General features: G+C 43.1%; 1 protein-coding gene across 1 annotated transcript in view; it reads right to left on the reverse strand.

Annotated features, from left to right (window-relative positions):
* Positions 1-5,247, reverse strand: part of LOC100742821 (alpha-2B adrenergic receptor) — a 131,354-nt gene extending 126,107 nt beyond the window's left edge. The window contains exon 1 of the mRNA XM_003487375.4: positions 5,235-5,247. The gene's annotated coding sequence lies outside the window, so the exon portion shown is untranslated. The remainder of the gene's footprint in view (positions 1-5,234) is intronic.
* Between the last annotated feature and the right edge of the window lie 12,066 nt (positions 5,248-17,313).

The raw sequence follows: 17,313 nt of genomic DNA on the forward strand, positions 1-17,313 counted from the left end.
CGACAGTCGACTTTGGACCATCGACCGATCGGTCCGTTGGAGAAAAAATACGCCTGTTCTCCTTATTCTGATAGCGTAGCTTGCTCTTCCCTTTGCAATCTTATCTATGATATCTTTACGTTCGTGCAGCTTTTAAGCAAGGAAAAGGTAGGGAGATTTCCTAGAGTCGGTTAGCAATTATTCGATCGATCGAAGATGGTAAATCTCTTTCCTATAAACCCAATAGGCGAAATGGCAACCAGTTGCCAGTTCCCATTGTTCGCCAGATCGATTTGCCCGAATCTCAGATTAGATCTGATCAATTGAACCATTCGGGTCATTGGAAGATGCGTTCCCGCCAGGCCTGCCGTTCCAATTGCCTAGCAGACTGTAATCCATTGCGTGTTGATCGATTGTCCGCTCCGCTTCATAGATCGTGATCGTGACACTAGCAGCAGGATATTTAATATTTCAATTAACTTTGAACTATCCAATTAGACTACTCGCTAATGGATAGCTTAGATACAATAAAGCCGGATATAATTACCAAACCAGGCCAAGTTCAGCGGAAAACTCCGCCAGCTATTCCAAACATCCCCCGTCCAATCCTCTTCTATATCCGAACCATTCAGCCGAGCCGAATTTGGGTCCAGATTTATCCAAGTAATCCAGCGAGCAGCTGGAAGCGTCCACCCTCAACCCCCGGGCTTAATATTCGAAATAGCCATCCCCTCGAGCTATCCCTGCCGCCACTTAATTGTTCACGTTGCTCCCTAGATCGTGAAGTTCACGCGTTGCTTTCCGCCGCGATAACAAACTCTCCGGGGAAGATTCGCCTCTGCTGGAAGCTCTGGTCGAGGGAAAACGAGAAGCAAAAGAGGGGGGCGGCAGTGAGCGGCCGAAGCCGCGTCCACTAAAGCCGGCGTCCATTTGCCGGGATCGTAAATTAGGCGACCACAACTTGATAGTCGCCTTTAGAACATCGAGCCACCGGATCGGGAATATATTATGTTGCTCTCTAGCTGGCTGCTTGTTACCAGCCCTAGGGTATATTCATGAACGTGCAACTACCACAATAAGACGAGGAGAAGAGCTCGACGATAAGCAATTCAGGCGTCAGATCGCGATACGCTGATTACGATACCGACATCGGTGTAGCGAAACGTTAATCGGTTGATCAGAGTCGTTGATGGCAGACGTCAACAATCGGCCTCTTCCTCTCTTCGATTCGTTCTCGTTTTCCACGACTGGATCGCGGCTTTAAAGGTGATACTACCAAAGAAACCATTATGGGTGTGGTGTTTTTCTATGGCTTTAAAAGAGATAGAATAAGAATAGAGGTAGCAGTTTAAAGGACGAAATTGGCTGATCGGGTATTCTCTTTTAAAGTTAGTCCCCGAAATGAAGATTTAAGAATGCATAGAATATTTATTGGAAACGCTCTCGGTGGACGTTGAGGCTCGATCTCGGTGACTGTCGGACGGCAGTGTGTTTGAGAATTCGTTATGAGTCGAGGGAAATTTTAACGAACCTATCTTCGGGTCTTATTCGTAAATCGGCCCGCGTTTTCCAGCACTATGGCGGCTGGACGGTGGCAATAAAAATTTCATTAAACGGTTCCCGGTATGTTCTCAGGTTACGATACTTTTCCGATGCTTTATTAAATTTTTATCGAACTATCGGCCCGGATCGAAGCCACCTCGCTCTCTTTGTTACGTGAGCCAGCAACCAACGATCCAGATATTTGCACGTACATATTCTTCGCTTAATCGCCACGTGGGATGCGATAAGCTTCCAGGTGAAATTAATTCGTGCGTCCCTCTAATAAAATCCTCGTCATTATACAGAGAGCTCGAATGTCCAACGTAATAAAAATGTGATCCGCGGGCTTGCAAACATTTTTCAACGCGTCGATACGACGGCGAAATCGTATTAAAAAGGGACAGTTATTAATTAAAATGGACAGCCGGAACGTGAGATAAAAATCACGCTTCGGGCAAACTTTGATCCTATTTTGTTCGCGTTTTCTATCGGTCTAACAAAAGTTGAAGTTTCCACTAAATAAATAGTAAAACAAATAGGTTAAATTTCGCTTTTCCTATATCCCTAACCGATGGTTCGCGACTGTGAACCGTATTTACGACTGAGCCTACCGCGCGTGTTGCTACGGGTCATATGTTGGTGACCGCTTTTCCGAACTGGGAGGGAGTAGTTTAGAAATTATATGCCACTTCGACAACTCGGCAACCTTATAAGCAACCGTGGAACTTGTTGGAAGAAGCAAGAACGGGACATTACCAACGCAGATTCGTCGTTTGAAGTTCGACGGTTGGAAGTTGCGATCGTTTGGAATCTTCCTGGAGGCGAGGAACCGATAACTTGGAGTTCGATAACTTGACGATCCGCTATCCCGCGTCGCGAGACGTCGAAAAAGGAAAGAAATTACGGGGGAAGGAGGAAGGGAGCCAAGACGGGACGATGAGCTGTTCCCTGCGAAAGTTGAACATGGACAAACGTGTAATTGAAAGTGGCACGGAAGCAATTTCCGACAAAGCGATGAATAATTCAAAATAAAGGGACGTAAAGAAAGGAATCCAGCCGTTCCTGTGTAAAATAATTCAATCGGAATATATTACCCGGGCCATGGCATTAATTCGCGGGAGTAGCGAGAAGCCTCCGGATAGAATTAACTTTATAACTGACTTTTTCTTTAAGGGAAAAGAAAAACCCAGAGGCAATAATTGATAGAGTGACGACACGACGACGTTCCCGTTTTTCTTTCTTAATTTCTTTCTTTTTTCTTTTTTTAATGGGATGTATTATTTCGAATTTCGAGAGCACGGAGAATCTACTTGTTGCTTATTATAACCTCTAAACGTAATTTAACACGTTCGCATCGGGCCGAAAGTTTTTAGGAACGTCGAAAAATTAGCCGATACGCTCGCTCATAATACAGCCTTCTCTATGCGGAAAAGAAAACTGTGTCACACAGGGAGCGGGGCAGAAGAGCGAGAGGACACACGGCACGGTGAGGAGAATTCTCGAGCTCGAAATTTCCAACGGTGGCTATCGCGGCCGCCCTTCGAACGCCCAGGGCCGCGTCTCTCGTTTTCACCCTCCCTCTCTTGCTCTCTGTGTATCCATAAGGCAGACGTCCTCGGTTCCTTTGACGACGCCGCGTCAACGCTGCCATCCCCATCCACACCCGCGAGCTGCTCTCATTCTCTCCGTCTGTCTCTTTGCCGAAAGTTTGCCGTCGGTAAGTTCGGCATATTGTCGTAACTCCGACGTGCAAGCTTCTCCTCTGTTTCCGTGTATAGGACACGTATTGGTGCGCAGTGTGTACGTGTATCAGTATTGTTCCCGTCCGGAGAACATGCACGGAGAAACTAGTTAGCAACTCCTTCGTTTTGGGAAGAGATACGGGGCCACCTCGCGACCACCATCGAATTCGACCAGCATTGTCTGTCAACGTGCACGAGAAGCGATCATTGCGATTTACCTAGTCCGATGTTATCTACTGTATATAATTCGAGTTCTAGAGGAACAACGAAGGAGATCATGTCCTGGATTAGGTCAGACAGTAAACTCGGACACGAGGATTTCTTGTGGATTATGGTAACATAAATGCTGTTTTTTGGTTGGTTAATCAGGATGTTTTTAGAATAAATTAACAAAGTTCAATTCTAGATGTTCCGCGTATTATGTACGATATTAATAAAAGATTGTAAACGAAACATCGATCTACAAACAACTTCGGAGATTTGAAGTTCTTCCACAAAATGTAAACAGCCCAAGGTATAGTTACATCAATGGTTGTCTTCGCTTGATACTTCAATTTGCGATAACGTTATCAAGTAGTATATTTGTAGCGATGGATAGTTCCAGAATCTTGAAGAATTATGTTTTTCAATATGTATGTTTTTGATACTGAATGTAGAAAGATTTTCATATGTTAAATGTAAAAGGAAGATGACGATCGCAAGAAGCTTTTTCCACCTATCCGTGAGGAATTAATCTGATAGCGAAGATCAAGAGGGTTAATATTTACGTCAATCCGAATGGAGATCGATAGAGAAACGTGCGATTACGGGAGACAGGAAAGGTGTTGGATAAATGTTTGTCGAATTACTCGTCCTGGTGATAAGACATGGATGTTTGAAGAGGTAACCAAAGAAGAGAAGATTATTCTGAAATCTAGAAGAATCTTTCCGAGCAATTTCAAAGCAATTTCCTATATTCGAAATTTCTTTGGTGGAGTATACCGGCATACTTCGACATACTTCTCACCAAGATATTTCATCGCTGCCGGTGAACTTTGAAACCGTTTCGCTGTTTCCAACGGAGGGCGATGCGCATTGACTTTGTAATTTGCTCGTCGCTACCACGTTCCCAAAGTTAACGCGATCGAAACGCTTACGATTTCTAGGATGTTTACGCGATCCGTTTAATCGGCGTTAAAACCCTTTGTTCCGCTCCTCGAACTCGTCAGGATTTCGATATCACGCTGGATGCAAATGTTTCTACGGATCGACAAAGGGAAACTTCCCTGCATTAGGCTCTTTCCACGGCGCAATAACTCGGCCGATAAAGCTTCGTTTACGAGGTCCACGCGAGAGTGATTGCCGAGGAACTATGAGTTCCTGTTATTTATTGATGGCACGTAAAAGGAAAAGAATAGAAAAAGGGCAGAAAAAGAAGAAAAAGGCGTTATCCGAACTGTGATAAATTTCGTCGTCTAAGGGTCCTTTTACGAGGTCAGTCACCGTAAAATTACGCATTAAAATTAGCTCGGAGATTTTTTTAAAATTAGCCACGCGAGCTCTCTGGTATCGGGCCCAGCTAACAATAAGTGGAGTGCATAAAAACTCTTTGTGGGGAAGGTTCGTGAACTCTAGCGCGAGACTTTGCGTGCAAGGTCGGAAAGAAAAGGAATAGGTCATCCTGCTGCTAGATTCTGTTGGAAAGAATCGTATTTCCATCGTGAATCATCCTCGAATATTTCATGAAGTACCTTCCTGTATATCGAGTTTCGAATTACTTTTGCCGTAATGCAGACTCGATGAAGATTCTTTTACCTTCACCAGTAATTGCATTCGCCGTTATATGAAGTCGGTAAAGGATTATAGAGATTGGTGGAAATGTTTCTGACCACAAGGTGGAACGACTCTCCGTACTCGATTATGCTTTTTCGAGAAGGCCTTTCGGTATCATCCATTTCGCATCGAGAGGTTAATCTATTTACTAAAATCTACCTAATTAATCAAGGGGGTAAATTTGATTCAGAAACGAGATCTAGCTGGAAACTGGATGTAGTATATAACGCGGCAATAATTTCCACGAAGTATGGCGATTCGAACGAACTCATTTCAATGTGCGTAAACAACATTTCATCTCCGTGATTTCCATCAATGAAAATTTTCCACGATAACGCGGAACGTCACAATTACGATGAATACCGGAGAATTATTGTATGTTCTGTTCGCGACCGTTCGACTTGGTCAATAACGGGCAAATGACTAATACGACGAAGCGTACATAGTCATAACGCAAACAGGAAACGTAATGCTCGTATACGTATACATCGTATTACGTATTGTTACGGTAACAGCGGCGGAGAAGGCGGTAAGGGAACGAAGATGATACGCAATCCACGCGTCTGTTGTCTCTGTTCAACTACGATTCTCCATCGTCCGTCGAATCTGTCTCATTCACCATACATTAAGTTTCCGATTTTCTTACAGTATGATTCTTAGGTATTGGGACACGTCAATTTATTTGCAACAACAGCAATACTTATTATGTTCTTACGGAATTCACAAAAAGTACATTTTAATTAATTGGTATTTTTTATCAAATTTCATATAAAAAATAACGCGACAGATAACACTTTTCTTACAATGCTTCAAATTTTAGGGGTGTATGTAAACTTTTGCTTCCGACTGTATATACGAATCAAAGAATCATAAATCTTCTGAGAATTTTTTATTTCGACCATCTCCACTACTTCATCATCAATCATCATCGTGCTGTTCTTGGAAAGCTGTTACGTTTGTAATTCTTCTCGGAGAATGTATTAGACGATTCTATCACTTGTATTTAAGATAGGAATCCATCAGTTCTTAGAATCGTGGTAAATACAAATTGTTCGTTTAGTAACGATTATGATGAAAGAGGAACAAAGATCGGAGGAAGTAAAATTCTGGAAGAACCGTTGAAAGCAAGTGCAACAATTTTCGCGTCGTTTCGAAGAATGGCTCCCTTTTCCGTTATTCGATTCGCGACTATAAACCGCGGTTTGTGTATCGTGGCATCGTAAAACATCAGATACGTTTCACTGGCTGACGTTGCACACGTAAATCGTTCGTTCTGTAGTCTATGAAAATCCAAGAAATCTTTGAGCAATCACGTAAAAGTAAGGCACACGCGGTAGTAAAAAGGTTATATTTCGCGTGTACAATACCATCAGTGTGTCTGAGACGAAATTAGTTAAGGGATAAGGTTTGAACGTATTCGTTATATCAGCACGCAGAACCATTTCGAACGAGGCGCTCGTAAAGCTCTACGTTCCATACGTTTTCTTCTTTGTATTTCGACAGCTGAAACCCGATCGAATTCTTTTCTTACGCCGTTAATGGATCGCTCAAATTTTCAGCGGTACGAGGAATTGTCTGAAATATTCCAAGGGGATTCGGCGGTCTGGTAAATATACGATATAATGGGGAAAAACGCGGACTCGCTGGCCGTTTGTTAATTTCCTGTTTGTGGGAACGTCCTTGGGGAACCTGTGGACGAATGAAATTACTCTGGTCGTGAAGCATTGCCACCAGCTGCCTCGAGTGCTGCTTTTTAACATAACGAATATTTAAAGGTTCGAATAACGAGCTGGGTACAAGCACGCAGGACGAGTTCGAAACCAATTTTTAGAAAACACCGATAATTTTCTCCTACCTGGAAATTGATTCGTAACTCGATGTAATTTTCGTTGATATCGTGTAGATAGCTACCAGGTTCTTTTCCGGAAAATAGATTAACAACAGTCGGTTCCGAACGAACCGCAGATACTTGTGACGATTTTAGTTCGCACAGTCCATTTTGGGAGGAAGTTACTTTGCCGTTTTAGCTTGACCCTTTCTCGTTTTCTCTCACTCTCTTTCTTTCTCTCTCACTCTCTCCCGATCTCTCTTTCTGCGCCACCAACCTTCACGACTCGATCTAAATCGATCTAACATTCCACCCTGCGGATACGTCGAATGGTTTATGGTAGACCTCGGGGCTTCAAACATTTCCTTCAGCTTCCAACGTGATGTGTCCAGGCGACCGTCGAACCGCACTCGTGTGCACTTTTCCACGATTTTCCATCGAGTTTCTACGTGTCGGAATTTTGGGAACGCTGGTCTACGGAATTTCGCACCGCGCTGAGATATACGTGAATTCGATTTTCATTTTGGTCTGCAGAACGCTATGCAGTTGCTGATTACAGAATTCCAGAGCTGGATTAATATTTGTTATTACAGAGAAATTTTTCAATATTTTTAAACGGTGAAATATTTTTAACAGTTGGTTTTTGGGTTTTATTGGATTTTGTTCCAAAACGGCAATCGAATAAATTACCTGCGGTTTCAAATGAAACTCTGCTAATAACGTCCCCTATTCTTCAGTCATACAGTCAAAGAAAGTATTTCGATTTAATGCAAGACGGTTTATTTTCTGCTATCTCGCTAAAAAGTTCTTGCTCAAGATTTCTGCTTCACCGTCCCAAGATCTGAATCATTTTATACCACCAGGACCATTATTTATCGTGACGCAAGTGTATTGTTAAATTTTCTTTCAACCTCTCTGCTCTTCTAGCGGAAGTGGCAGTATTCTCGGTCGCAGGGGACGCGGGTCGCCGGAAATAATGCTTTAAACCGATAGTATCTTCAACTTCCCGTGCCTCGGAACCCATGTGGAGCGGTTCAAAAAATTACGTCCGACAAATCAACTCATTCCTTTTCCTTCGATCGAATCTTCCACCCCCTAAAATTCGCCATATTTCTTTGCCTTGACCATTCACCTTAATTCTGTTCCGATATACACATTCTGAAATTAGTGAAATTCATGAAAACATAAATTCGCATAAACGTGCACAATCTATTAATAATTTTTCACGCTGCACCTAGCAACACGAAGCATGATTAGAAACAAACAGAAAATCTTCACGTTGAACATCGAACAGGATACCATGTTTGCCCAATTTTCCCGATACTAAGAGGCGTAAGTGGGGGTTGCTCGCGGAACAGAACCAAAGGAAAAAGGCGATGCAGCGAGTTGTGAGACAAGCAAGGAAAAGACAAGGCGCTTTTTAAGCGTTCGCAGGGCAAGTTGGCTGAAGAGAACGAGGGGTGCGGATCTGGAGGTGATGGACGCGCACCGGTCGTCTGACACGACCCCTTTTCCACGTGTTGCTCGCCTCTTCGTCGTCCCAGTGCACCGGCAGAGTGCTGCTAACGAGGACCCCGCCCTTGTGACGTCATACTGAGTCGCGCTTGCGTGTGCGTGACCGTATATGTAACCATGTACTCACGCACACTCGAGCGAGCACTCGAGCGAACACTGCGTGCGCGAACACGCATGCACGCCACGGAACTAGTGTGCGTCATACCCTCACTCCCTTCGCTCGACTCGCTTGATTTCTTTACGCCGACTTTTTCCACGACCCTCCCGCATCCCGGTGTTCTCCTCTTCCCTCCGTCTTTTTTCCTCCATCGTTTAGTTCACCGTGCTCACCCCTCTTTTTCTTCCTTCCACTTTTTCTTCTCCTTACCCTTCTTTCTTTATTTTCGTGACGTCTGTGGTCGGATGAATACATAGGGAACCATGTCTTTTTGCACTCGTTCTTCCCTCCAGATTTATTCGAATTGTTAAGCTGTTCGGCTATCTGTAGGTCTCATCAGTGAAACGATTGCCCCTTACAAAGTAAGCAAGAAACACGAGACTGTTGATACTAATTGGATTGTATGAAGCCTGCTTGCACTAAAAGAATCGGAGAGAGTTAACAATTATGAATTTATATTTTGTTTCCGCGACAAATGTATCGCTTTAACGTCTTTAAACACCGATATTTGTCATGCTTTTATCATATGTTCGGAATAACTCTTGTCCTTAAATGTTTCTACCTACGTTCTCTATCACCTACAGGCACGTCGCAGCCCTTATTTTCTCATTTACCCTTCGTCTTTCTATTCCACCCTCCGAGCGCCGTGTGTTCGAACCGACATCGTTTATCCGACCTTCTTCTCTTTTCAACTTTGCTGGCACATACAAGCAGGTTGACGTGTATGCACAGTTGGACAGGGGTGGGCAGGAAAAATAGCGAAAACGGTGGATGGGGAAACGAAACGTTGAGAGACAAATGGAGAAGAAAGCGAGAAAGCACGCGAGGTAGGAAAATAGAAAGAACACACGGGGTCACGAGGGAAGAAGTAGAAGGCCAGTTTGCCTCGCCGTGGAGGGCGCGAGGGGGTGTATCGACCTCTACCAGATTCTACCCTAACCATGAGCGGGATGGAGGGTGGCGGCATCGTAGTAATGGTGAAAACGATGGTAGGGGTGTGGTGACGTCATGAATATGCGAAAGAAAGAGAGAAAAGGACGCGAGGGGCGAGGAGCGAAGTTTGCAGAGTAGGCCGACGCATACACACGCGTTCCGGCCACGTCGGTGGGACTTGTATCTCGAGCATCTGCTGACGCGATTCTCGATCCGTCCAATCGATTTACGATCGCGCTCTTTCTCTCTCTCTCTCTCTCTCTCTTTCCTTACCGTGCAACGCTCGTGAATCGGAGAACTCTTGATTGCTGTTTGATTATTGAAACTCACCGGCCTGCTAGTTGGTGCCGACACATTTTCTGGACATCCGAGCACAGGGCTAACGTCATTGACCGATGACGTCGAGACGTCAACGAGAACTATGATTTGTGAAACATAGATCTGTACGTATGTTTGTATGCGAATGCATGAGGACTATCTGAGTTTAGGTTTACGATGGTCACTCAAACGATCAGGTCATTGGAACAGTCGAAAACTCAAGACGCATCGACCTAGGCCTAACGTTTAGTATTAGTGAATTCACACGTTACAGGTCGTGAAATTCCGTTCATTAAGCAGCTTTTGCAATTTTATAAATTACAGATTACGTCGCTAATATTACTTCGTTCCGCCACACTGTTGTATGCAATCTAGAGACACAAAGTATAAGAAGCGACTGACGTGTATCTTGTGCAATCTACTTATGCAATTTTATTTGTTTCGTTAATACTATTGTGCAGGTATTTACTAGTGAATTTATTAGTATAGCTGTAACGTGTAAATTGTAAAATTTCACTAACAATATTAATTCGAGCAAGCAAGAACCACTTAGCAACAAGATCCGTGACGAACGATCTTTGACAATGATTTAAGATTTTTTTTTTTTTGAAGAGACTGTCTGGGTGATGGTTTGGTAATAAAGACACGGATAAAAGAAAGCCACCCTTTCAGATTAAGGAACCGAGTCGATTTCATCGTTCCACAGAGTTAACTCGCGCGAAAAGAACTACATAGTCGTTTGTAATTGTCATTTTCCGTTTAATTGGCCAGGAACGTTGTAACCCGTTTATTAGAAGCGTATTATTTTCGAGCTGCAGAAGTCGCATTGATGACTGGCAGCTCCCTTAATCAGCACCAGCAGGCATCGCGTCGCGGCTGCTAATTCAATTCTTTCCTGGAAGGAAACTTCGAGCAACCCTCTCACCGCTAGTACAGTAATACTGAAACGCTTCCGGAAATGTATTCTGCGTTTCCCTCTGTGCAAATGCATTTCGGTTCCTTTGCACTCAGCTCTGGGAATTACGCGAGACATCGAGTGCGCGCCTGCTCGAATCAAACTGGTCGAAAGAATAACGCAGTGGCTAATGGGAAGCTCATTGTTGAACTAGCTGAAAGCTGCATCCGCGAATTGGCTATAATTAGATGACCACTCGCAGTCCGTCTGCCGCAGGACAAACATTCCACGCTAGTATGCAAGTAGACTCGATCAATGCTTCTGTTGCGGCGATGGTTTGACCGAATGGTAGCAATTTGATGATTCAGAAGATGTTTCATCAACAGGAACACGATCGAGTTCGTTGAATTTTCCTTAACACTTTTACGGCGGGCAACACGTGTGAGGGACCTTGACTGGCAGTAATTATAATAGTGTACAAGCCGCGCAAAAATGATTGAAAAATGAAACAGGTGTTCGCAAAACATTGAGAAGAAACAGAGATATGACAAAGTGTTTAGGAAATATACATTTAAAGGAGAATGCAACAGAATTCCGCAGAAGAACGAGAAACCTACCCAAACAAAAAATTTTTTTTCGATTATACTTCTCCTTCGTCGAGATCGATTCTCGGTAGTGACGCACAAAAGTCTTCTAACGTATGTGCCGAGTCTAGGGAAACGTTTCTCGATTACCTTCTTTCCGCGCGAGAAGTGTGTGTTCGTGACTCGTTTTCTCTACGATCGAGATTTCCTCTGTGACTGACATTCAGTACAAACACGGCCAATAGACACTACTCGTCGCTGCGGTTGGAAATTTGGTGGCAGTTGTACCAAAGAGGGAAAATTATCCTTTTTGGAAATGAAAATCGTGTTACGCCACTAGTAAGAGACTTGCCAATACTCTTAAGTCGACGTGATATCTGGTGACTGACGCCGTCTCCGCGGGACGTTTTGCGGCCTCTTTTCTGGCCTGTAGCTTTCGCGGATATTCATGAGCAGCAACGTCGAGTGTCCCGGGAGCTCGGTAAAGAATCGACGCGGAATTGTTAGAGATTGTTCTCCGTTTGACAAGCCCTGTCAGCGCCCGAATCGATCGACCGCTGGCGAGATTACGGCGCACATCCGATATAAAGAAGTTGTCTGCCGGGCCGAGTGACGAGACAAGACATTTTGGGGCGTGTTGGCGTTAAAATATGCTGATACATCGTCGAAGAAGGGTGTTGAAGGACATACAATGCCGGTCATAAGTATTAGGGCACCTTGTCGTTATATTTATTGGAAAACTCTAACAAATTTTATTTTATTTAATATTTTGCATACGGCGAATATAATGTACAAGTAATAAATTTATAAGAGCTGGATGAAAATATAATATATTTACAGTAAAACAACTAGACAACAGAAAAGTATTTAATTCTTAGAAGATCAGTAGCTATCGCAACACTTATAGTTATTAGTATAGATATCTTGTGCTCTGCAGAGTCAACGCAGGATAAAGTGCTAGGGAAAGAAAAATTCCAAATCTGACACTTCTATAGCCTGGCATTGTAGAATTTTTGGAATGAAGGCTCCCCGTGTATGAGTCGCGTCTTTGAGGAAACTGTGTTTCGACATTGTGCCAGCATGGCAGCTGGCTTTATCAGGAGTTGATTAACATCAGTATATCAGTCAATCTCTGATGAAGCTAACTACAGCGCTAGCAAATCGTCGAAACACATGTTCTTTAAGGACGTGACAAAAGTGCTGCAACCTCCTAACGTTGGTCTCTTTTGTGTGTAGATCGTTGCTGTAAAATATTCGCGGATAAAACGAATCGGCCACGCGGATCGATCGCCGTCGAAGGAATTGAATTGCTAATTCGATCAATTATTCTCTTCGGTTGTTGGTCATGTAAAATTGAAACCGTTCACACGTAGCCGTCGATCGGCCATGAAACGAATTGGTCTCGTCTTCGGCTATGGCGTAAACCGTAGCCGGCGCATTCGAGGGAAAATAGGAGAAAATAAAATACAAACAAACGGCTGCGAAACAAATTCTCCGACGAACTTCCATAAAAAGTTTATTACGCCGTATAGCCTTAAATGATCCGGAAATTTTGACATCGTTGCGCGTTTTACGAGATTTTTACGCGACTGCGTTTCGTGCGACAAGTAGAACCAGCAGACAGCGAAATGAAAAACCGTTCGAGGAAAACGAAAGGAGCGTTTCATGAGCGGCAATTTCCAGCTTCCTTCGACGCGTTCCTCGCGAAATTGACGCTTCTGCTTCTCGCGTGGCATTCAACGATGGAACGCGCGCGCCTGTAAATAGAGAGAACGCCGTTACCTAATTATCCGTAAAGTTTATCCATCGATCATGCCTGCTCACCTGTCATAAGCAGCACCCGAGGCGACTCCCGTCCTGCTTTCCAAATTTAGAAAAAATTCCCTGTCGAATGCCTCGAAGTACGCGCCACGTTACGGAACTCACTCACTCGAATCTGTTCTTCTTCGTTGTCCCTTCTTTCGAAGAGTCGACACGTTCAAAAAGGGTGCGGGAACAGCTGTCGAATTCCGTTTTCGAGGAAAAACTTTCCTTTCCTTCGAATACCTCTTCCAGACGAAGAAACTTCCACAAAGACATGGAAAATTAAAACTGAACAGAAACGATCTTCCCCTCCCTCGAGTGAAAATTTCTGGACTTCTGAGAATTGTCCTTTGACACTGTGCATAAGAATTCACCTTGGATCTTAGCTGATGCTGGTGTCTTGACAGAAGAGCGAAGTAAACTTCTCTAGAGAAGAAGATAAATATTATTCAAATTCTATGAATGAAAAGACGAGAAGCAGCTAAAAGAGCAACGGTAAAATAAGTAACATTTTCGAAAGTATTTTTATAAAATAACGAAGACTAGTATCACGTGTATGTAAAACAACGTTGACATTATATATAAAACTTGTAATATGAACCATTTTTCCTATAAGATCGATCTCCGACTACTACTACAAGTTGGGAATCGAAGGTCAAGAACACGAGCTCGATGGCTGAGTAGGTACGGTTCTTGTCTACTGTGTGTTAGGTTCGAGTTCGATCCCCGATGGTTGTTCGGTTTTATTTCATCTGATTTTTCATTTCTCAAAAATTAAGTACACCATGAATTCATTCATCTTTACGGTCTTCTAATAGATTTTCTACTTTGAAAGTTAAATTTTAAGAAATATTCATCGCAGAAGAGAGGAGGAAGAGTATTATAAATAGTGTGTAAAAGGTAGTAAATATCCATGTGCTTAGGCGTCCATTTAGTTTGCTGACGAATAATGTCAATAATTGATAATACTTGTTCTATATGAAATGACAAGTAGAAGAAGGAGACACTGCTTATAGGAGGAGAGAGAGGTAATACAACCCGTATCTTTTACTATCTATTCCTACACTTCACAAGTTTACGAGTGTGCAATGATGCATATCAATAGAGATGTCCGAGATCTAATCTCACACGTGCATCATAAATTCTGATGTAGCGCATATATGCAACAGGAGAATGTGTATGCAGGTGGTAGCATATGTGACTGAAATAACTATTATCGCAAAGGAGGAGGAATAATGACTATAATCAAAGTAATTCGCCCGTATTGTCACCTGCTGTGCCCAATTGCTATCGTTACGTTGAATGACCAGATTATAGTAATGATCGAGATAGATGATTAGATTAATATAATCTTCGCGGAATCTCTGCGAACAAGATATGATTGCAATTATTGATTTGACGCAGTGTAAAGCAACTGATAACTCAAACAAGTATTGTGAATAGCTGGTCTTTTTAAAAATTTACGATAGTAATATAACAGAAGGAAATAATCTTTGATTCGAGAAAATTTTTGATTTTTAGACTTCAAACGAACTGTGTTATCATTTGTCAATTTGCTTTCCAGCAAAAATACCACGTTCTCTCTTACACAAGTGCATAATTCATCTCGAATATTTTTCTCAAATTATTATTCCATAATTCAAACCAGAAGGCTACTACGAAATTCGTCCGGGTCCTCGAGGTTTTTTTACCCTTTCACATGGATGTCTTTTGATCGTGGAACGCACGACAACGTCCGTTGGTTTCCGGGGAGCATCACGATGTCCGGCACAGGCATTTATTATACGGGCGAGCGACTGGACCGAATGGGTGCCAATTTTCTGTACGGATGCGAATCGGAGGACCTTGTTTGGCGCATCGTCTGCCGAGAGGAAGGACGTCCGCCTCTGCGCGTGATATTTCGAGCACCTCCAAGAGATTGCTATCCATAAATCAGACAAGGGAATTTTTTTCTTCCCCTTCTATCTCTGTGTTTCTCGGTCAGTTTATCTCATCGCGAATTTTCCTGTTTCCCTTTCACTCCCTGCTCTATTTCTAGCCGACTTGTTCATCTTTCCTTCGAGTCTCACGCAAATGGGGTATGGCTGGAAGTTGATGCGAGTTACCAACGAAGAAGATATATTTGTTCGAAATAATGCGCCATAAATTCGCGGAGAGTTTAATGTACCATCGCCGGACGGTGCGAGGGAAGCGTCCGCGATAAATCAGCTTTTCGTCTGTGTGTGCACGCGCAAGAGGGTGGAACTGGGTCGACTTGCGTTTCGTCATCGTTAACGGTGTCGTTCTCGTCCCGACGTCGTGGCCGCTTTTAGCGTTTATCGGTGAATCGGAGAGACTCAGCTGTATCGGGAACAATGAATCCCTGGTTTTGCGCTTTGCGTTTCCTCCAACGGTATCCAGCTGGCGCATAAATATTCACCATTCGTGTCGGTGAGCCTTCGAAACGAAGCCTTCGAAGGAAAAACTTGGTCCTTTGTATCATCGAACTGATTCGTTCTAACTATAGTCTCCAGTTCCTGTATATCCCGAACATCAACCACAGTATTTTATTTCAAAAGTATCGAATTCCCAAAGGCGGGCATAAATATACGATGGATTCAAGACTGACAGCTTTTCCATTTATTTAACAAAGGACTCTAGATCTTGACGTAGATAGAAACCGTCATAGCGGTCACTAAATCACCCTTTCTCTACTAAAAGACGTATAAACGCACTTTTCCAATAGCAAAGTTCATATCGTATTGTACACTGACTCGCAAAGGTATATGAACCATAAAAATGAACCTATAAAAAATGGATACATAAAAAGTGTTGAATACACCTCTAGCAAGTGTAATTTTCACATGTCATCAAACGCAATATGGTGCTAAAGATAATTCACATACATGTATATACATATACATTTTCAAATTCGTTTCAAACTTTAACGATATAATCACCGTAACAATGCTAATGAAATTTTAAAATATTTCGTTTAACGCGCGTAACACATTTATGAAAGGTGATAAATACTTTCACAAGCCTGTGCATATACGATCAACGCTGATCATTGTCTCCCTCGCAAAAAAACATACATCGAAGTCAGGAGGATTTCCACGCACAAAGCAAAATCACGCTGGCGGCAAGCGTTTTCGAGCCGCAACGGCCAATAACGGAGTGTTTTCCACGTGCGGTGATACAAACGTTCCCTCGAACACGCGGTGGCCCCGGGCGTAATCCCCGTTTCGCGTGTGCAATAGTGTGCATAGAGACGGCCCGGAAATTACGGTGTAATCCTATTTTTGCACGCGTTACGTGTTAATCTTTACCAGGCACAGGGGAGCCGTTGCAATAAAGTATCCCCGTTCCTATTGGAATTCTCGGTCGTATTCCGCGCGTATCGTAAATCAGCCCCGCGGACACTCTGCATCGCTCGCTCGCCCCTCGCGCCACGGCCATTCGTCGTTTGCTTTGAAAAAGTTGTACCTGGTTTCGTAGTTTCCCCTATTCTGCGTTGATGCACGCGTGTGCTTGCCTTTCTATCCAATTATTTTCTCTCCACCTCTCTGCGTTTGTTCACCAGGGATGATCGAGAGTTGGTCACTGACCAAGATTGACCTTCGGATTCCAATCGATCCGAGGAGCCTATCGTGACAGTACAGTTTTGGTTATTCATCCACGAATTCTCTCGTGGGACACTATCCGCGGGATACTTTACTATACCATCGCTGACGAACATTAGCCACATTGGATTTTCAGGATTTGTAGTCAAGATCGAGGGTGGATATCGCTGTTAAGAATCAGAATGAATTGGGTAAACTTGGCAAAGTAGTATAATGTTCTTTTCGACAAGTTTCTAACAGATACGAGCAGGATAGCCAGCAGTTAGTTTGCATAATAGCCTTTTTGTCGATGATCGAGAGTTTCCTCGTTGATAAGATCATTTACGGCGTTTGAGTATGTTCGAAACTCTGTATCGATTCGCGAGTTAGATCTCCAAGTGATTATTAGACGACGTTCGTTCGACAACGGCGAAGCTACTTTAACAAAATATTCGAGTTCTAAGGATTAGAAACTTTCTACATCGATGTCTGTTAAGGAATCGATTCGTAACGCAAATTTCCGATCTTTCGATTAGAAACTAGTTAATAGATTCTCTATTGGTACTTGAAGGTAAAAAATTATGGTATCATCGAAAGAAAGAATATTGCGGAAAACAAAAATAG

The sequence above is a fragment of the Bombus impatiens genome, unplaced genomic scaffold (genome assembly GCF_000188095.3).
Source record: "Bombus impatiens unplaced genomic scaffold, BIMP_2.2 scf_0151, whole genome shotgun sequence".
NCBI classification, from domain to species: Eukaryota; Metazoa; Arthropoda; class Insecta; order Hymenoptera; family Apidae; genus Bombus; species Bombus impatiens.